This window comes from Astatotilapia calliptera, chromosome 17 (genome assembly GCF_964374335.1).
Source record: "Astatotilapia calliptera chromosome 17, fAstCal68.1, whole genome shotgun sequence".
NCBI classification, from domain to species: domain Eukaryota; kingdom Metazoa; phylum Chordata; class Actinopteri; order Cichliformes; family Cichlidae; genus Astatotilapia; species Astatotilapia calliptera.
This window is the reverse complement of record NC_137438.1, coordinates 29,840,035-29,862,152: the sequence shown is the minus strand read 5'-3', so window position 1 is coordinate 29,862,152 and position 22,118 is coordinate 29,840,035. Positions and strand designations below refer to the sequence as shown.

The following is a 22,118-nucleotide window of genomic DNA, read 5'->3' as shown; positions in this document are numbered from 1 at the left end:
CCCCAATTCCCTTATTCCCTACTCTAACGCGCAGACAGGAATGCAGGGCCGTGTATCTGCTCTCACTTCCATCAGCTGCCGAATGGCACCACCTTAAGTCCTCCTCTTTCTCCATCCATCCGTTTTTCCTTACCTGTACCTCTTCTCCTCCCAGCTCCTCCCTCAGCTCTTCGGTTATTTCACGAGCCAAATTTCCCCCCCGCCCCCCCCCTCTCCTGCTCTCTTTATCTGTCTTTTGCCTCCCTCACCCTCTCTCTCCAGCTCATCCCTGGTATCCCTTTCTCCTCTCAACACAGTAATTAATTATGAGTCGTAGTTTGCTCGAAGCTGAAATGACTGTGGATATTTTTGCTGCGGTATGAGAAACACTGAAACAAGACACTTCAATGTAGCGTGCTCTGTGTGTTTTGGTTAAAGCGAGTGAAATGGGTTTGCTGCTACCTTTAAGCCAGGATCTGTGCTGTGCTGCTGCTCATCAGTAACTTTGCAAGTGCTCTATCTCAAGCTCTTTCAACTGAAGCTCCTCACCGTCACACCAGCATGACCAAAATTACCGTCCAACCTTAGCTTTTCATAGATAACACATAATGAATGTCGATTGCCGAGGAGAAATAATTGCATTTTAGAAATGTCAGAGATGCTTGATGTGATTAAGAAATAGTTTGTTACTTAGTTCATCAAATAGAAAGCAGGGGCAAGTTATTATAACTGTTTATCTTATGTAATAATGTCAGCCGATGTAATTTTAAGATGTTTGTTGCAAAATATTAATGAAGTTGTCGGCACGGCATTAACAGCTGCACGAACACAGGCACCTCTGAGGTTTTAATAATCGCTAATCAAGTCTCACTGAGTTGTGATAAGACTTCACTTCCAACAGGGGTGGCATCCTTAAAGGTCTTTCACATTAGCACCCCTTCTCTTTATCCCACCTGTGTCACTGAGCAATATCCGAGCGTGCCAGTGCCACTTATGCAGGTAATAAATCAGGAATTATAACACTTCATTTTGCAGATGGCAGACTATAGACCTCCAGTCATTATAAACAGTATACTCTAGCTACAGACGATGATGTTTAGGGTTATACTTGCATCAAATTTACAGGAATTTATGAGGTTTATGTAAAAAAAAAAGAAAGAAAGAAAGAAAAAATGTTCATTTACAGAATGCATATACACAAAACATGCATGTTACATGTAGTAAGCAAAGCACATCAATCTGACACTTTGGTAGTAGTCAAATGCATATGAAAGCAGCACAGCTTCAGTCTGGTTTCAAACACTGTTTCTTCCTGGCAAGATGTTCCAGTAACAAAGACCACAAGAGTCTGAACAGTACCAGGGTCATGAAAATAGGACACACCAATTAAATAATTAATTATACCTTTACTTTCCTGTTATTACATGCCAAAATGCTTGCTGTGAAAAAGCCTGATCATGCAACATGCAGGCACACTTTGAGTACTCACTCACAATAGATCAGACCTTAAGAAGAGACTGATCTATAGAGAGACTACTGATGCCTTGAGGGAAAGCACATGTAAATTGTCACCATAATATTTAAATACATTAACAAGGATAGAAATCTAACACTGCTGGTAGAACAAAGCCAATCACAGAAGTGTCAAATAGTCACAACAGCACCAGTGCACACAGCTACACACCAGATACTACCCTATAGTACTTTAAGGACAGTAGAGTCAGTCAGACTTAAAATGAAAGTATCTGCTCATATGTAAGTCAAGTTCTGTAATTCACATCAAATAGGGGCCGCTATCACTGACATCCCATATGCTTTATCATGCACTCAGACACCGAGACACTGCTGGCATCCATCAGGACGGTGTTTATTTTCAGGTGCTTACAGCTCTTGTGGCACCAAAGAAGAAAAAAAATGAAGAGACTATTACGCCATGACAAAATAACTTCTTAAGTCGCCTGTTGACTAAATCGGGTTTCCTAGCTGAGTCTCCGTGCAGGATCAGACCTGGCCCAGTTCAGATGTTTACTCATGACAGTTTCTTTCATTCTTTACATTCATACCTCTGTCTCGTTCTCCGTCTAAATCCTGTGTGACCCGCATGCAGCCTCTTCTTTCCTTTTCTTCCTGTCTCTCTGTTCCGGAGCTAAAACAGACTTGACCTCTGAGATTAACTTCTTAGACATGAAAGCTTGATAATTTAGAAGGCTTTGTGGTGATTACACTAAAATGGGAAAAAAAAAATCCAGATTTCTTTTTCTTCTCTGATCTCTCCATCTGTTTCTGCACTATTTCTTCAAAAACTGATCTTTCAGATGTGCATGTGTATAAGGTGCATGTGTGCTCTGTTAAGCTTGGTATAAAGGACAAGGAATGAACTATTGGACAAAACAAAATTATTAATCCATCCTATTGTAACCCACTCCATCTCGCTGTCTCTCTGCCTCACACACATATACACATCGCTGTAGCACCATGCACATCTGTGAGCCTCATCACTTCCGTGGATGATTTGGTTTGCTTAAAGCTCATGGATTACGGCTCTCCCTCGTAATCCATGGAAGAAAAGTCTTAAAGATCTCAGCTTCTGGTTTACTACGCACAGCTGGAACAAGGTCAGTTGACTGGCCTGTATTGAACTTGTTATTCTCTTTGTTTCTCTTGATTTATCTCCCAAAAAATTTATCCAGGCCCTGCTGATCTACTAAGCCAAGAGAAAAATCACTGTTATTATGATTAAACGATTACATAAAGTATCATTCTGAAATTATGCTCAAGTTAACCAATAAACATTATTTTTAATTTATACTTGGTGGTCTTTAATAAATAATTCGAACACCCACAATATGAGAGCGGCACAAGCTACCGCCTTACAAATGATCACCGAGTTGAATCAGCGTATTAAAGCACTAGAATCACAAGCTATGCATTATTGCTAGCTTCAACTAATGTGGCAACAGTCTGTTATTCAGAATACGGTTACTTTTATGTTAGAGAAGAGTCAAGGTGGAGTCAAAGCAGTGTGTGGAATTGCTGCGGTAAACAAACAAAGACATTTGGCTCAAAACTTCTGTGAAGAGATTGTCTTGTTGAGTCTCCTGCAGCTGAGTCGGCGTCACCTTTTCTGCCTCACAAGCTCCCTTTCCTCTCTGTGAACCCTGTCCTCGTATTCCCTCTGCTGCTGGACGAGGACAGCCTCACTTTCATCAAAGTCTCTCCCCATGCCAGCCAAAAGCCTGCGTTGGTCCTTGAATGTCTGCTGATGCCTGGGCTTCTTCAGGAGGACTTTAATCCTGTGCTTGCATATCCTACTAAGACTGCTGCTGCGACTTGATTTAGATCCCATCAGATTAGTGGAAAACGGTGCATGTCGGGAAGACACTTTGACTGCCTCAGTGGAAAACTAAATACTACATTCCATTTTAATGTTTTGGGGTTTTTTTTGTGAATCACAGCAAATAGATGTATCTATTAACAGCTCTAAATTCTGATAGAGACACTGATGTACTGTCATACAAAGGAACTTGTCATTGTCACATATCTCTGATTGTGTCTCACTCTTGACTTCACGGGTGCTTCAGTTAGAAAGAAAAATATAGCCCAGTCCCCACTCTTCTTCTAGAAACAGCACACGTCATACTTTGTCAGCCTGTTCACATGTCTATCCACTGTAAATTACCTAAGTATAGACCTTGTGGAATGGATGGAGAATATTGGGCATGCTAGCGAAGACAGAATGTCTACATCTGCAGAGACTTGCAGCCCAACCGTAATGGTCTGGGAAAACTGAAATATTAGCAGTTTGACAGCATGTGTCAGAAGTGCCCTTCTAGCTGCTGAGATATTCCATTTTTAAACACATTCAGCCAATGGTGCTGTACAACTAGTACTACCACAGACCGAGAGGTAGAAGAAGAAACGGTTGATAAATGAGCAGAAGTATAGAAGTGGATGTGTCACTTCCCTAAAATGTCAAAGAGAAAATGAGAAAATCATTATGATAAGGAATTGTGGTGATTAAATAACGTGATATTTTAGCCGCTCTGCAAACTAAACATGTTCACTCTTAATTCAGATTATTTCAAAACATGTAACTACTGTGGGCGCATGCATCACACGTGCACATCTGTGATTTCATGTCATTCTTTGACTGTTTTATGAAGAAAGCATGCAGTTTTTACACTACTAAGACTGAGAATGGCATGGTTTAATTGGTAGTAATTGCCAGTAATTGTCAGTAATTGCCAGTAATTGCAAGTAATTGTCAATAATGACAGTGCAGGGTCTCCTTTGGGCTTGTTATTAACATGTTGACAATGTTAATATCTAATTAATGAGTCCAATGATGCATCATGGGAGTCATTCATGCAAAAGAGTTTATGCACCCTGTGTAGATAAGCAGTTGTTGTTGAGGGTAATGCAAACACTAACACACAGCTTATATGAGCACCTAGCTAATAAATTTCTCCTGCTATGCTGTAGCTCGTTGAACTATGAGAGCTCAAATAAGGATAATTCAAAGAGTATAAACTAGAAGGACGGTGGAGCTAAAACCCTAGACACTAAGAATGATCTGAAAACTAGATGCAATGCTCATTAAAAGGGTTAATTTGGACATTTTAAAGTAATATTTCAAAGTATTTCATACAGTATGCAAAATAGACATAACTATGGGTGATTTCGAATTTGTTTTTGCACCATTACAAAATAAAATGTCAACCAAAATCTAATGTTTCAACGTGACTGAGGCATATAAACAGTTAAACGTGCAAAGGTGTGTGTGAATATGAAGAATGTGCAACATACACAAAATCCCTCCTGCTGCAGGATCCCTAGGGCATTTTGCAGTATCATCTTCCCACTACAGTAACATGACTTAACATGTCTTAAAACTTGTTTAGCGAAAAATGGTCAAAACTTAGAAAGATAACAGCTTTCTTCTACGTCTTGTGTCATTATTTGTTGGGTTAGATTGTGTAGTGACCCAGGACTCCACACACACAAAGAGAATCATTGCTGCCAAGAAGTTTTAAAAAGGTGGCCCCACATCAATAGTCTTGTTACACAGGACTTGTGTTGTCAACTTTTAACCATCCACTGGGATCAGGTTTCACAAAGCAGGAATACTCACTTTCCAGGACCGGGCTTATTGGCTGCCGAGATAGACGCCAAAGGAAGCACAGCTCTTAAGCACAGAGGCAGAGCTACCCTACAGATGCAGGACTATTTACAAATCCGCCAGCTGACATAAATTAAAATATGTCTGTGCAGAACTGCTGGACCCTAGTATAACTAATTTGTCTGCTGATTTTAGTCTCAGCATATATGTTGTCAATATTCAGTGATATGAAAACTTTTTACAGATAAAATGCAGAAAAAGCAGCCACAGTTTGCCCAGTGGAGCTGCTCCAGCTCATTGGTTAACTACTCTTGGTACAAGAGTGCAAAGTGTGCATCAGAACTGACAGACGGTGGTGTTCAGCCGGGTGGCGTGTACATTGCAATGAATTTACATTAAAAAAGAAAATCTTCAGCTGAGATATGTGTGAGCGCCATCACAACAACTAAGATGTGGGTAAACTGAGTTTAGGCAGGTTTACACTTCATTACATGCCTTTCCACAACCACTCCCTTCCCTCTGCATGGTTCCCCTTAAACTTTCCTTCTCCCTTTAACTCCATCTTTCAAAGCCTACGGCATAAACACATCAGACAAGCTTTCTAGCCAGTCATCGTTCACAGTGGCAAGTGAGAGGATGCAAATTATTATCCAGCGTGTTACCCCTCTCTCTTCCTCCCTCTCATCCTCCCTTGCTTTCGTCTTTCCCCTGCTTGTCATGGCCATTTTTATACTTTGATTTTCTGAAAGCTTTACCTCATCTCATTGCTTTTTCCCAGAGACATGAAGAAAACCCTCTCACACACGCCGACTTACACATGGACAGAGACACACCACATAACTATCTGGTTGCCAGATTTGCCGGTGGGCCCAGAACAACCCAATCAAAGCTCAGCTGGAAGGACTGCCATGACAATGCATAACGGATGGACAAAAAAAGAAGGGGGAGGGAGAGATGAAAACCTTGTGCTTTCTCCAGTTACGTTTGTAGACTCGCAAAGAGAGGGGACAGCCTTTTTTTTTTGAGCCAACAGAGGGAAAAAGTGAGAGGGAGAATAGCTTGATGCAATACAACAAAGTGGCTAACCTTTCCTCTGCTAGTCTGTCAACTGGGGATTTGGAGCATTATGTCTACAGGAACTCCCAGTGCTCTGTGTGGGAGGTGGCAAAAAGGAGATGTGTGCTCAGTACTGAAAGGCTCTATATGCTCCAAATCAGCCACAGAATTAAAACCAGACAGGTGAAGTAAAGAACATTGATTATCTTGTTACAGTGGCACCTACCAAACTGTGGGATATATTAGGCAGCAAGTGAATAGTCAACTCTTGAAGTCAATGTGTTAGAAGGAGGAAAAATAGGTAAGTATGAGGATCTGAGCAACTCTGAGGGGCAAAGTGATGATGATTTGCTGCCTCAGCCACAGCATCTCTAAAACAGCAGGTTTCGTTTGCTGCAGTGGTTAGTACCTAGCAAAAATAGCTGAACCAAAAACAACTGGTTATAATGTAAATATAGCTCATTTACGCATGTATGGATAGGAGGCTTGTCCTCGTCATCATGCACATGCTGACTCCTGTTCACCACCTACAAATTCTACAATGGCCATGTCAGCAAAAGAACTGAACCATGGATCAAAACACATTTTTTATGTCATGTGGAAAGCCACAGGTGGGTGTATCATTTCCTTGGAAAAAAATAGCAGCAGGATACAATATGAAAAGAAAGGAAAGCCAGCAGAGATCGTATCACGCCCTGGGCAAAGGTTTAGCTGAGAAACCTTAGGCCTTGGCCATCATGTGGAGTTTGACATGTACCACTGACCTAAACATTGTTGCACACCATGTACATTGCTTTTTGTTAAAGGTATTCCCTGATGGCAAAGGTATACCCGGCAATATCCACCATCTCAGTCAGCAGGTTTTTTCCAGCTGAGTTTCCCTACTCTCTTAGCACTACCTTGAAGCTTACCAAAAGTTCTTTCCAGTGTGTCAATCATTTTTCTAACTAATCAATAAAAGATAGCTGCGGCCCTTTGGTCCATTCTGCTCAAGATGGAAGGATGGGAAAAAAATACCTAAGGGTATGACAAGTGCCAGACTACAAACACTCCAGCAGCCACTAACAAGACTCAGCCAATCCAATCAATATCTACAGTGACACAGTCATCACTGGTTAGAATATCAACAAGCATCAATGATCTTCCGATTAATATATTAAGAGATGATGTTCCATCTCCTTTTGGTGTCATATGAAAGGTAAGAAGCTCAGAGAATCAACAATCCGTGTTGCCTTAATGCCGCTTACTATTTTTCAAGGTAAGCATATGAGTAATTACAATTGCTGTGAAGGGGTTCTCAATTGACAAATCATGTTGCCATAGGAACAGTTGTGTGGGTAGCAGGTAAGGACGGTGTGAGTGACTATAGGGGAAAGATTTAACAGGACCTCATTTGACTGAGCTCCAGCATGCAGAAAGATTTCATTAAATCAGTTAATGATCATCAGTCCCACCAACATCACAGGGAAAGCGTGACAACGAGGAAAGTAAACCAAACAGATAATTAGCAGATAAATAGCTGAGGTGAGGTGCATGTCCTATCATCGCTTTTCGGAAAAGTTTAATCAAAGCAATCAATACGATCACACCGAAAGTCAGAGACTTAAAAGAATGACAAAGGAAAAAGGGTTTTATTCCAGGAGAGCAACAAATTGTTCACCACAGCAGTTGGCGAGAATTGGGCCTTGGCTAAGAGTCAATCACTGCATTTGCACAGACACGAGCCATTCCAAATCCCATCAGCAGAAGAAAATAAAATATACTCAAGGAAGGCAAAATCCCAAACTCAAAAGGGAGTAGCACACAGAGAGAAGAATAACACAAAACCCAATGTAAGCCTTGTTAAGTCTCTCCTTAATATCCCCAACATTATGCTGCTAGACTATGATATATCCTGGGGGGGGAGGGGGAGACAGAATAAGGTGGGTGATGTAGGGGAGGGTATTACAGTAAAGTAGATCCTCCCTTCAGCCTTCTGGCTATAGAACAGCAGGGGTCCTTTCTGAACCCACTGTTTCACAATTACTGTGGTGACGCTGAATACTGATGCCCCCTGACACCGCCAACACTCACAGCAGACAGGAAATGAGAGAGAGAGGGTACAAGAAAGAGCAGAACAGAGAGTGTGTGGGGGCGACAAGAATGGCGAGACATATTAACTTTAAATACTCCGGTCATCTCAACAAATATATAGTAATACTGCTTTCTGTGTACTTTACTGCAGCATTGCCGCAGAGTCTTTTTTGGATTCCAAAAAGAAAAATATTGCTGAATTTCCAGCACTGAAAGACATTCTGGTCCAAAGACATTGCCACTTGCCTTGGCGCGGTAGGCTGCTCGCAGGCTTGGCAGACTCAAGTAGCTTAGAGCAATACAGACTGATTTGACAGGCACACAAGAGGCGGTGCAAATTCAAACAAGAGAACCAATCAAGGACAATGCTCAAAATTTGATCGCATACTGGCAAATGAGTGCTGCCTGTCTAGATGTGGATTTGCCTTTATGAAATTGTACCCTGGATTGTGTTGCACTTAAATTTTCCTCGAAAGCTTTGTTGACCCATGTTGTCCAGAAATATTCCAAAGGAAGGCATTACTGCAAAAAAGTACCAGAGCGACTATTTAGTCAAAAGATACGCCTTTGTGGAAAAGAGCATATTCAAAAGTGGATTTCTAATCACTACCATTTTTATAAAATTCCATTCTAAGAAATGTAGCTGATTACAATTGCCTGTTTTGTCTAGTTTATTTACATAATTCTGTTCCATAAGTTATGTACTCCAAGATTTACCAGACATGCATTTACCAAAAAGCTGGAAGAAATATTTGTCTACTTCTCATTACTTACTAAAAAAAAGCTAACACTTTAACTGCTCACATCCCAAAAGAAACCGCTGACCTCTTTTAGTACCTAGCGCTGTAAGCAGGGATTCTCTTTTCAAGCTGAAATGTTAACTTTTCTAAAGAACAGCACTTATTGAGGTCAATCCAGAGCTATGATAGCAATAAAGTCAAAGCGGAGTAGGGACGAGAGTGTCAAGCACAAACATGCTACCAATAACCTTTGCTACAACAAACTGACAGCCCTGCTGTTGCTCGAGAGGATGATCCATGGACTCACAAACAACATACTTGTATTTTGGCTTATAAAAAACATACTATAAAAGCATAGTTTCTTATTGCATGCTCACTTAAAACAAAACTTGTTATTCGAAGAACTGAATAATGAGATAAATTTTCATATGATGACTGGTTGCATGAAAAATATTGAGAAGATTTTGTCAAAAATGGATTCATAGAACATGCGTACATGCTTGCACGCCCATTCTTCCAACAGGCATGATTAAAACACCATTAGGCGCCTAATCCTTGCGTGGACTTGAGGCCTCGGTGAAGGAGTAAATGAGAGATAGCTAAGGGGAAAAAAAATGCCCTAAGACCGTCTGCAATTTTCTCATCATTTCATGCATCTGAAACAAAACTAATTTACTGCTTGTCATGCTCGGCTTGGCACACACAGGCATAAGAGCCAATATGCCACAGCGTGTCATCTGCTGCTGCATCAAAGAGAGCTGTTTATACATCAGACTCACGGCTCCATATGAATCATAGAAACCTGGGAGAAACGCTTAATATGGTCTTATCAAAAGGAGCAGTCTGGCAAACCCACTGATACGTCGGTGACTTTCCACATCTCCCCGATTCTCATCTAAAACAACATCCCATGTCTCCTTCTCGGTTTATATCCTTCTTCATAGGTCATTCCAATGACACAACAGTCTGGATTTTTTTTCTGCCCATCCCCACACACAAATACACAAAGATAAAGTTATGTGCTTGGCAGCTTAGAGTGTGGCAGAAAGATATGGGAGGAGAGTGCTAGAGGCAGAAACCATAGGAGAGAGAGGAGAATTGAGTAATAAGATGAAAGAAAGCATGATAGAAGCCTGGAAGGAGAAAATAAAAAGTGGTGCGACTGTGATACAGTAGCGTGTACATGGATTGGGGTCCATTATAAAGGCATGCAACGGCTTAATAGGACTCTGTGGCCAAGATGCTGACTACGGTATGTGTCTACATACACACATGCACTCACATGTTCTTCTTCCGCATATAACGGCTAAACTATTCAGAGAGAACAAAGATTCTCATTAAACTGGACGCGGTGACATGTATTGATTTCTCCCCACAGAATTCACGACGCCTATTGTTTGGAGATCCTCACTTGATATCTCTGCTGTTATTGCTGTGCAAACATCAATATGCACCTCTTCAGTGTATTAAAAAAAAAAGGGGGGTTAATTACATACTTGTAAGCAATTATTCCCTTAATGTAGCATAGAATCTACCCACCCGCTCTAAATTGGAATTTAGATTAAAGCCATCAGGCCGTCAGTCAGAGATGGCATCTTCAGTGTCAACTAAAACCCAATCACACATTGCATACCAGATTTTAAGCTTACTCCAAGGTCATGTCCATACAGACAAGATAACAAAGATGGGTTTTATGCATCAATGGAATGATAATTCAAAGTGTAACACCATGTATTGCACTCACCCTGAACAAAGAAAAAGGTTATCACGCTCCAGTAAGCCAAGAGAATCTAACTTTGATCAAGTAAGAAGGGATTAATAGACACCGAAAAATATTTCTTCCAATTTTATACTATCCCTGCCTCTCTTGTTAAAGAAACATGTCTCCGACTGTCCTAAAATATGGGAGACAGATTATAGTGGGGAGAACAGTTGGTGACATGGAAATACAATTTGCAATCTCCTCGGTGGTGTTTGGTGGCATGAGAGAGGAGGGAGTCTAATTGGACACAAGCCTGTGTCTGGTAGTCCTGTCGCAGCCCACAGGGTTGTAAGTGTGTATGAGTGAGTGAGTGCGACGGAAAGAGAGAGAGAGACATGGAGTGAGAAAGAGAGCAACAGAAAAAGAACAAGAACAAACAGAGAGCTCCATTCAGGTCCAATCCACAGACACATCATTCAGTCTGACATGACGATACGTCTCTGTGACCCGAGTATTCATATAGGACCTCGCCAGCCAGTCACAGATGCATCATTCACACCCACACAGAGACACACAAGCACACTTCCGCTGGGTCTACACTGCTACCAGGCATTTATATCGCTACAGCAAATCTTACTAAGAGTTCCCACTCATATTCATTCACAATTCCCCCCCCTTGACACGAACACATTGCAAAGATTTTCTATGGAGCCTATTCTTGCAAGCGGACCGCTACCAAACTGCTATGAGCGTCTTTTACTGCCAAGGTTGGAGTGAGAGTTTATCCATTAGCAAGCCATAATATTGACAAGGCTGTGCTCTCCGGGTCCAAACCCCAGCCCTCTAGCCGTAACACTGGCCGACAGACCGGGGGTTGTATGTCAATATGAGGCGCTTACAGGCAGATAAAGGATGCTGCTTCAATTCCTATAGGCAGGCCTTGATGGACAACACGTCGAGAGAAAGGGAAACAGACGGGAAGGGAAGGAATGAGAATGAGTACTGCCAAGTGCTCTGAGAGCTAAGAATTTAGGACTGAGCTGGAATTTGGCCGAAGGGCAAGGAGGCTGAACACAGATGACTCGCAAATTGCTCAGGGATCAATTTTTTTTTTGCCTTAAGACCTTGACAGCAGCTGAGCGCACAGACAATTTGAGTAAAAAATGGGAACATTCAGAAACAAGATAGATGTGCATATTCTGAATGCATGTTTTGGGGAAACAAAACACAGAAGGCTGTCTTCCAGCCTAAATCGCAAAGCGCAGAAGAATAAGCTGAATGCATTTTTCCTGTATGCATGTTGCTGTTCACCACCTCACCACCACAGATAGTTAAAACACCAGTTAGTGGACGACTAATCAGTAAAGAGACATATTTTTGTATTCATTTGCTTTAATTAGTAGTTAAAGAACCGGGTGAACTCTGATGCCAATGTTGCCCTCTTTGCCAAATGTATGAATTTCAGTCACTTCACTACCTTCCAAACCCACAGCACAGCTAAGCAAATGTCATAAAACATTGTGTATAACAACTATTTCACAGTCACTTATTCAACTTGCAATAACACATAATTCACTGTAGGAACTGAGACAAAATCAAAATTAATGCCAGCGTCAGCCATGTACATGGGCTCAATCAATCCACTTAATCCTATGAGCCACACTGCCCCTCATGGACTGTAAAGCACATAGCCTCGTCCCTTCAGCCATCCTCTTGCACTGAACAAGCATGAGACTTTTGGTGAGCTCATCAAAAACACAACTAGAAGTACAATTTTGCGAGATAGTTGTGTAAAAATGCTGCCGCACTCCTTTACATTAGGGTAACATCAAGTAGGGACTTGAAGGGCAACACTGAATTGATGCAGTGAGTGTGGAGAGCAGGTGGATAGAGGGAGGGGAAAACCAGTAGAGGAGCTCAGAGTGCTCACTGTGGATGCTGTACTACAAATCTGCATTTTTGGTTGGCTGCAGAAGCTGCTTTCCGTGCACGAGGTGCAATGGAGGGTGGGAGGAAGGAAAGGGAGGAAGGAGAAAGCAGTGGAGCAGGAGATGGATGGAGGAGACTGAAGAGCTGCACAGTTTGCTTAAATCTCTAGAAATCGCTTCAAGTGACCCACAACAAGGCTGAGCCAAAGGGGATGATTTACCTTGTGTACAACCAAAATCTAGACTAAGTCCAATGTGCTGACAGCAAAGTGCCACAAGCTGCTGTTATCAGAACTACATGCACTATTTCAAGACGCTGAATATCTTTAAGTGATGAGAGAAAATTTTCTCATCACTCTATCACTGACTTTGTTGCATGTGATCTACGAAAAGTGAAAGCATGAGAAAAATCTATTCTTGTGGATTATTGTTGGAATCTTCTCTCGGCAGGTCAATCAGCACTCCAGACAGCCACAGCTGGGTTTATAAGCTACTCAACATAAAAAGGCTTGAATATCATTTAAGCGAGTAAAAGTGCCTGTGGCAAAGACAACAATGTCATAAATGCGCCTTTAGTGTCTTCTTTTGTTACGACATCAAAGCAATTGAAATGATCCCTTAATCCTTTTTTAAGTTTAGCCCTAAATCATACCCGTGGTGTGCTCCGACATGAAAATGAAAGTGCTAACATAAAATCCAAGCCTTAAGATAAAGTTACATTAAACTGAGTAGCCTGCTACCCGAGAGACCAAATGCCATGTAGTCAGGTTTTTCGTCTAAACCTAACGTGAAGTACATCCCGCAGTGCTCTATCCACATCGGTCAAGTTCAAAAGCCTTCAGGCTTCCACGACGGAACCTACGATCGTGGGTCCGCACGGGGAGAAATGTCCCAGTGTTCAGTTTGAGGCACATTAACGTGGGTTTTCCTGCAGGTTGAGATAGCTGACAAACCGTAGATAAGAAAAAAAAACAAAAACGTCAGGAAAGCGCAATTAAACGAACAAAATAACTAAACATTGTGATATGCACATGCTGGATTGTGCCACAGTGAAACTGTTTAGAAAAGTTCTTTAGCAGCGTGCCTGAACAGGGTCAGGCTGCATACACTCAGCCCTGCGTGGAAACCTAAAATAATAGGAAATATTCCAATACTGAACGGTTTAAATAACTTTTTGAAAGAACTTTGACAGAAATTTTTGAGAAAGGTGTTAACTTTTTGTTAAGGCCACAGAAATGAATAAATACCATATGTAATAAAACATCGGGTAGTTTTCCATTTCCATCTTTGTATTTCGTAAAGCTCAGCCACCTCCAATATCTTAATTTTGGTCCAGGAGTCTGAGCGCCACTACATACCAGTCCTACACATTGCTTCATCCTCCGAAGACACTGCGTAAAACCGACGCGGAATCCCCTACAAATAATATCGTTTTGAACCGTCATAGCTACCGCTGCAAGAGGAACGAGCACAATTTGGGTACGCACCTCTCCGTCGCTCACATGGGATGAAGGGTACGAATAGCCAATGAAAACGGAGGAAACTCGGTCAACTTGAGGTCCCAAGTTAAAACAAATTGCAGAATTTGTTGGGGGGTTTTATCCTACAATTCTTCCTCGGGGATATAATGAGACGATCCAAATGGATTTTAAAAACAAAATCCGACCGATTATCGGAGTGCGCAGAGCGGGCATGGCGCAGCTAGAACAGGTGCAACACGCCTCTTGTCACCTGGCTGGTGCAGTGGGGAACCTCAAACCCGGCTATGATGCCCACCACAGCCTGCAAATATAAGTCCCGGTTGTGGGAACTAACGCAGTGACAAGCCTCGTTCCTTACCTGTAATCTATGCAGATATCATTCACAGCCGCAGCCGCATCGACACTGCGGATAAGAGGCACGTCCAGAGCAATCCCAACTCCTTCTACTCTTCCCCCCTTCCCCTCACAAAAAAATGAAATGCTTAGAGTAATGTTATATCCTGATCAGACGGCTTGTCCACTTTAAATCCCCGGTAAAGGTGTAGTTAGAAGCGATTCCTGCACGGGAGAAAGAAACAGCAGCGGACTTCCAGCAGCATCCCCGATCAGCAGGACTCTACTAAGCCTCTCAGAGTGTTCTGAGACCCGGGAGCCGCACCTCCCATCTCCCGGCGAGGACGCACTTGGTATGCCGTTGGAAAAGCCGCTGCGCCGTATGGGATACCGCAGGAGGCTGTGCTTGTGTGCGCGTATGTGTGCGTGTATGTGCGTGCAGAGAACGTGTGTGTATAGATGTGACTCAGTGCGGTGCTCCTGCTCAACTGAGGTGCTAAGGGTGCTGCAGCGGAGTGCGAGAGAGAGAGAGAGAGCTGGAGGGAGAGAGAGAAAGAAGGAGAGAGAGAGAGAGAGAGAGAGAGAGAGAAGTAGGCTGCTGCCTCGGAGTTTGCAGCTTCACAGCGAATCTCCAAGCCGGGAGGGACTTAGTGCACGGAGCTTCGTCCGCTGTAAAAGACGACTGTTTTCACCAAGGTTCATGACTTGCCGGCAGTAACCTCTTAGATTGGAGGCGAAGTGGAGAGTGTTTTCTTTACATTTTAAGACCTTGGCAACTATGTCTATAATAATAACACCGAGTGCGTAAAGCCTACAAATAAAAGCACACATCATCACGATTATCAATATGAGACTATAGGAAGTGTGACAACTCCCCATATGGGGTCCTGTGTAGTTGCTTTGTAGGCGTCAGCATCTCTAAACAAGAAAAAAAAAGTACATTTCCTAGCTTAAGAGATAAGCAATTCGAAAGGTATATTTTCCACCTAATAAAATAAAATAAATGTGGTATGATGTGGGATTAAATGGAGCCCGTGCCTTGTTAAAATAGAGGTTTATACAGTTAGGTATGGGTCCCGTAGCCAGCAGACGGTTTATGTAATGCATTCATCCCGTTGAGAATGGGATTTGGCAATGCCAAAGGGGAATTTAACACAAATACGCTACAATACCGGGGTGAAATGATCAGATCATCGGATTTGAATACCTAATCGCAGGATCATTTAAAGATAAAGATTGGGCACCACAGCAGCATAATTACGAATCCTGCATAGATGTGGGGGATTAGAACCTGCATTGCATTTTTTTTTCATTGATGATCTTTAAACGTGCCTCAGGAGCCCCCCCCCCCCATCCCTACGTTTTGATCCATTAATATTCGAAAAGCCTAATTATGTAATCAGGAATAAGCAGCGTGGGTGCTGGAATAATGCATTTTTTCCATAAAATAGCTGCCTTATATTCATATAGAGAATTCACAAGAAATCCATCATCATCATCGACTGAATTTTGCACACTAGGAACCTGCCCAGGCTTCTTTCGATTAATATTTCCAGTTCAAAGATAACTTTTAAAATGTTCCTCGGTGGTCTTAAATATTAGAATTTGATTTGATCTGGCAAAAATCATAATGAAGACGAGCGCTAGCTATTCAAAGAACTTGTGGGGAGTAAAAATTCGTTTCTATGGCATGCATCCTTGTTTAATGTCTAATCCTGTGGTATGCGTTTAGGGGTCGTATAGAGCGGTTTGGCGCTTGCTGCAGCATCCTCTCCCTCTTTTCCTCATCTCCCTCCCTCCGTGCTCTCGCTTCCAAGAGAGGTCCCTCGCTTTGAAACACTGCATCAGAGCCCCACCTACAGGCCAGAGAAACTTTACAGCCACTGACGGTGACAAACACAAATGAAGGCTGTAAGTGCTTCGGCGACTCTGCAACGGTGTGTGGCCATTTGTGACTGTTGTTTGCGGTAGCGTTTTTAATCTTTAAAAAAAAAAAAGTTGTACCAGAACATTAACGTGGCACGAATGTAACACAAACATCCCAGAAAACTACATTATAATGATCTACTACCTACGAACGTCATTTATTCCTGCCTGTAAATTAAGCGAGCGGAAACAGAAACACGGCACATCTACTGTAGAGAGTCAACGCAGAATTACAGCATTACGGTGGCAGTATTACAACACTAAACATGTTAGTCTGAGCAGATAGAGCAATTTAAACAGTCGTGCAGGATTAGTAATAACTGCTTCATATGGTCTTGGTCTTTACTCTCACCCAAACTTCTGCCTTACTGCGGGGAAAAGAAAAATGTGCATATTGGGACATTCTTTGCTCTATGTGTAGCTGCTTCTCCTGCTGGTGCCGCTGGTGGGGGAGGGGTGACTGATGGCAATCAGCAATACTGGCAACACCTGGGCCCGGTGTGCCACCCCTCCTGGAGCTTGTGTTGGTGGGGCGCTCTTCCCCATTAACAGACAGCCCATATTCACTGGTGATTTTCGACCAGAGCCACATCCTTCATGAGGAAACTGAAAGCATAATGCCAGAGTAAAGGTTTGAAAGTTAAAAACGGTTTATCTGATTTTAAATGCTCTCACCGTAATCAGTTGGATTTGTGTATTGACAGAAACACTGCCCCAATCTTTATGGCATACAAGGTAGACACACACAGCTGAGCCAATTAATAGTTTTAAACTGCCAATGACAGGTGTAGTTGGTAAATTCGGTGGTGCAGGTAAGTGGATGAGTAGAAACTTGTATGCAATCTTGTATGGAGCAATAACCAAACCAAATAACTGGTAGAAAATTAAAGGCTTCAGTACTGCACCAGATGGGAATACAAGGTTTAACACATTCAATGCAATTAACCCTGACATCCATTCGTTTCAAAGTCTTTTTGACTTTTTCCAAGAGTTTGAATACACTTATCAGAATCTGTGGCCAGATGCACCATAGTTTTGTGCTTTGTACGTCCTAAATTTGCTATTTAACAGGTTAAAATTTCTTGAAAAGTTAAAAATCAATACAAAAAAAGGGGGGGGGGGGGGGGATGGTTTATTAAAAAAAAAAAGAAGTGATTTTTAGATTCAAGAATTCAGCGATACCTCGGAGGAAAAGTTACCCCTTGTAAATCATTTTAAGCAATAAAACCAATGTCTTTGTTTTGCTGGGTGGTGATGGTTTACAAAAAATCTCTTTGGAAAAGCAGCAGATTTGAAAATGTGTTCATTTGTAATACTCCGGTCTTCATGTCAGATTTTGAGGTCATTTAGAGGATGAAAAGCATAGATACTGACATACCTATTGGCCACATTTAATTATTCAGTGCCAGCAGAGCTAAATCAACAGTCTGTGGAGCTCAATAATCAGATAACTTTCAAAGCACAGCAAATCAATAGTGCTGCAATCTACAGTGACAATAGTCATTCTGTGAAAGGGTCAGGATCGTGTGACCTTCTGAAATTAATGTAAAGGGCAATGGTCTGTGTTCAGATCAAACATGCTGGGATCAAATGATAATAGGGTTGTAATTATTATTATTTTTTTATCATAGGAGTGCAATCATTTCTGTGTTCTGCATGTTCATATACATATTGATTAAACCCAAGGACATATTTGTCTTGACATCTTAAATATACAGGGTGTTTTTACATAAATGACAGACATGCGTAAAGTAAAATACTTTAATATCTACAGTTTTCCGTGAAAGCAAACTGGTGCTGGTGATTCTTATGCATCTGTTTATGAGACTTTAGCTAGCTCAGAGCTAAATAACAAAATAAGTTTACATTTATTGGTTGCCTCGAGATTATTATCCAAACAATATTTGTTTGCTTTGAGCAATGTTGCTTTATCGTTTTTGCTCTTCGTTTAAAGCCAGTTAGAAATTCAAGGTTGAATAAGCAAGCTTAGTACAGTAGTTGCTGAGAAAAGGACAACAACTTCAAAGACCGTGAGTAGTTGCTTTGGAGCTATGAAAGATAATTAACGGTCTTTCCCAGCAATTTAAGTTAACCATTTGCTAAGTTTTTATTTTTTCCAAGCAGTATATTTGCTTTTCAGCTTAAAAAAATGAGATTAAACACTGGTTCATATACACTCACCAGCCACTTCATTAGTTACACCTTTGTAGTACTGGGTTGGATCCAGAACTGCCTTAACTCTTCATGGCATGAATACAACAAGGTGCTGGAAACATTCCTCTGAGATTTTGGTCCATATTGGCATAATCGCATGACACAGTTGCTGCAGATTTGTCAGCTGCACATCCAAGATGTGAGTCCCCTGTTCCACCACATCCCAAAGGTGCTCTATTGGACCGAGATCTGGTGACTGTGGAGGGCATTTGCATACAGGAAGGTCATGTCATGTTCAAGAAACAAGTTTGAGCTTTGTGACATGGTGTCTTATCCTGCTGGAAACAGTCATGAGAAGATGTCACATAAAAGGGGTGTATAATATTCATGTAGATTGTGGTGGGTCTAAGTGTGCCAAGAAAATATCCCACAGACTATTAGAGCAGCAGCAACCTGAACAGCTGATTCAAAAGAAGACTGACTCTACCATCTGATTGCTACAGAACAGGCAACATTTTTCCATTTTTTTACTGTAGTCTTGGTTTCCTGTTCCTAGTCGACAGGAGTAGTACTCGGTGTGGTCTTCTGCTGATGTAGCGAAACTGCTTCTAGTTTTGACATTGTGTACATTCATAGATGCTCTTCTGCAAAACTTAGCTGTAAAAAGTTTGTTACTGTTTCCTTCCTATCAGCTCAAAGCAGTCCAGCCATTCTTCTCTGACCTTTGGCATCAACAAGATCCTTTCGGTCAGAGAACTGCTGCTCACCGGGTATTTTCAGACTATTCTCTCTAAATATGGTTGTGTGGGAAAATCCCAGCAGGTCAGCAGTTTCTGAAACACTCAGAATTTATGTTAATGTGCACTGGAACAGGTGTACTTAACAATGAGGCCAATGAGTGTAGTTACTTCTGATATTTTTCAACTAAATGTATACCAGGTTCTAGTTCTAACAGTGCAGTAAACCTATATGCAGTGTTTAATCAATGTATAAGATAAATCTAAGATCCTGGTATCTTCTAAACCAGAACCGGGATTTTCAGAATCAGAATCAGAATACTTTATTGATCCCTAGGGGAAATTATTTTTCGTTACAGTGCTCCATTATAAACAAAGATTAACAAAGACAGACAATACACTAATTAAGAATAGCACAATATATACAGGCATATATATATATATATACATAAAAGTCACTTATTAATAAATAGCTGAAAAAGAACACGTGCAAGAAGGGTGTAGCTGTAGCAGTAACCAGTGTGTTAAGTGGATGAGTTGTACAGGGAGATGGCCACAGGCAGGAATGATTTCCTGTGTCGTTCAGTGGTGCTTTTCGGTAATCTCAGTCTCTCACTGAACGTGCTCCTGTGACTGACCAGCATGTCATGGAGTGGGTGGGAGGTGTTATCCAACATTGTCTTTGTCTTGGACAGCATCCGCCTCTCCGACACCACCTTGAGTCCAGCTCCATCCCCACAACATTACTGGCCTTACGAATCAGTTTATCGAGTCTGTTGGCATCTGCGACCCTCAGCCTGCTCCCCCAGCATGCAACAGCATAGAGGATTGCACTGGCTACAACGGACTCATAGAAAATCCTGAGCATTTTCTGGCAGATGTTGAAGGACCTCAGTCGCCTCAAAAAATAGAGACGACTCTGGCCCTTCCTGTAAAGTGCTGTGGTGTTTTTAGCCCAGTCTAGTTTATTGTCAATGTGTACTCCAAGGTATTTATAGTCCTCCACAATGTCAACACTGACCCCCTGGATTGAAACAGGGGTCAAGTGTTTCCTGGTCTTCCTGAAGTCCACTATCAATTCCTTGGTCTTTGCCACGTTGAGCTGCAGATGATTCTGCTCAGAAAACTGAATTAGAATATATGGCTATATGGGAAAGGTTAGTGCTTGGTAGTATTAAACCATGAATTTGAATATTGGTATATCAAAAGTTTATGAAATGTGTTACTGCAGTTTAAAAGCCTTTATCCACGAGGGCAAAGGAGAAAGAGAGGATCCTATCTCTGTATTTGGCTCTTTATTAAAATGCACTGACCAATCTGAATTCCCCATTTGTCTTGCAAATGAGATGATGACTTATGGAGGCAACATGAATGGCTTTGATGAAGCCTCCTTTTTAATGCAGTCAAGTTGGTTGGAGGGAGGTGCGTGCACGCGTGTGTGTGCGTGTCTGTGTGGATCCCATTGCCAGCTGGCACAGCGTTATTTCAGCAGCTCTCCTCATCTTGCTGAAAACGATGTTTGTGTGTGTGTCTAAGCATAGGCCAGTAATGTGTCCCAGTGTCCCTTGAATTAACTCAGTGAACCCCTTTAAACACAGCTGTACTAGGTTTATCTTAAGCCTTTGGGGATACAGGGATCACCCCTCAGTGGTATACTGTTCCCAGGGGTCTTCCCCCTTTCCCCTTTAAAAAACCCATACGCATCCGCACACATCCGTATGAACTGTATCACCAACAGAATAGACATTCATCACTCTTCTGCTGCAGCATATCCCTGAATACTTCAGCCTGCTAAATCACACATATTCTAAAGTGTGTATATATGTGCTTTATGGTCAATTTACAAGTCATTTCTATTCCAGAGATGATGTTATTTATGAGCTGCCAGTGGCATTGCCAGATTTACTGTGTCCGTCTTCATAAAAGTGTCTGCCCATTCCCTTCACTTTCTCAAAGCCCCTTTTTTTCATCCTGGTTTAAATCACACTGAAACAGTGGCTGTGTCAGCCTCATCCACGATATCTCAATTTTGTAGGAAATCTATTAGTGCGTCTCTGACCTAATGAAGTTTTATGTGTCTTATGGACGCAATGAATGACACTGATACCCCGCTGATTTGGATTGTAAATAGGTTTTCAATTTTCTGTCTGTATCAAGAGTTACTGGATAGTAAATTATATTGAAGCTGACATTTCTGTGTGTGTGAGTGCATGTGCGTGAGCCAGTGCGTGGGTGTGGACGGACGCGCGTGTTGAATATGTCACTCAGTCATATAATTAGTTAGTTTGCATATTGATGACTTTCTGCTTTTGGTGTAAATGTGTGCGCTAGTTTGTTTCAGTTTTTATTCCATCATGTCGTTTGTGTGTGTATGTGTGTGTTTATTCATCCATGTACCTTCAGCCTCCCCATCAAGCTAGCAGCTGCCTGTCTGTCTGTCCATATAGCTGTGTGCATATGTGTGTGTGTCTGTGCACACTCCAGGGCCAGGTGAATCAATGTTATGCCAGCGATTTCTCCGGAGAGTCAAGCTCATGTCCATGGAGATCCAGACAAAGCCACCCTGACCGTGCTTCTTTTTGTCCCCCCAGAATTAAACTCTTCCACTGGGATGTGCACTGCAGATGGCCAGGCGGATGGAAACCAGGGACACATTATATGCATGCAGTGATAAAATAAAGTGTGGCTCATGTTGACCTCGCGGTTTTTCTGTTAACATCATTCTTTAGTATGCCTTTATATACATACCAGTTTTACGACTGCAACTATACCTAATTGTAACTTGTACAAGTATTACAAAGAGTATAAAACTGAGACCTTTGACATAAAAAAATAATAGAACACGATCTGAGATTTTCCTGATTTGTCCATTACACACGTGATTGTTTGG

General features: G+C 41.8%; 1 protein-coding gene and 1 long non-coding RNA gene across 3 annotated transcripts in view; one reads left to right on the top strand and one right to left on the bottom strand.

The window, feature by feature from the left end:
- The window catches only part of plxna4 (plexin A4), a 238,507-nt gene extending 221,696 nt beyond the window's left edge, over nucleotides 1-16,811 (bottom strand). Inside the window, exon 1 of one of the 2 annotated variants that reach the window (XM_080291962.1) lies at nucleotides 16,690-16,811. The gene's annotated coding sequence lies outside the window, so the exon portion shown is untranslated. Of the gene's footprint in view, nucleotides 1-14,436; nucleotides 15,085-16,689 lie in introns of those variants that run through there. The other variant, XM_026146292.2, reaches the window with a different exon arrangement.
- A 21-nt stretch (nucleotides 16,812-16,832) lies between these two features.
- Nucleotides 16,833-21,859, top strand: LOC145421535 (uncharacterized). The gene is made up of 2 exons (XR_013902922.1): nucleotides 16,833-16,968; nucleotides 21,820-21,859. It is a non-coding gene; the product is annotated as an uncharacterized LOC145421535 (long non-coding RNA).
- The last annotated feature ends 259 nt before the right edge of the window (nucleotides 21,860-22,118 follow it).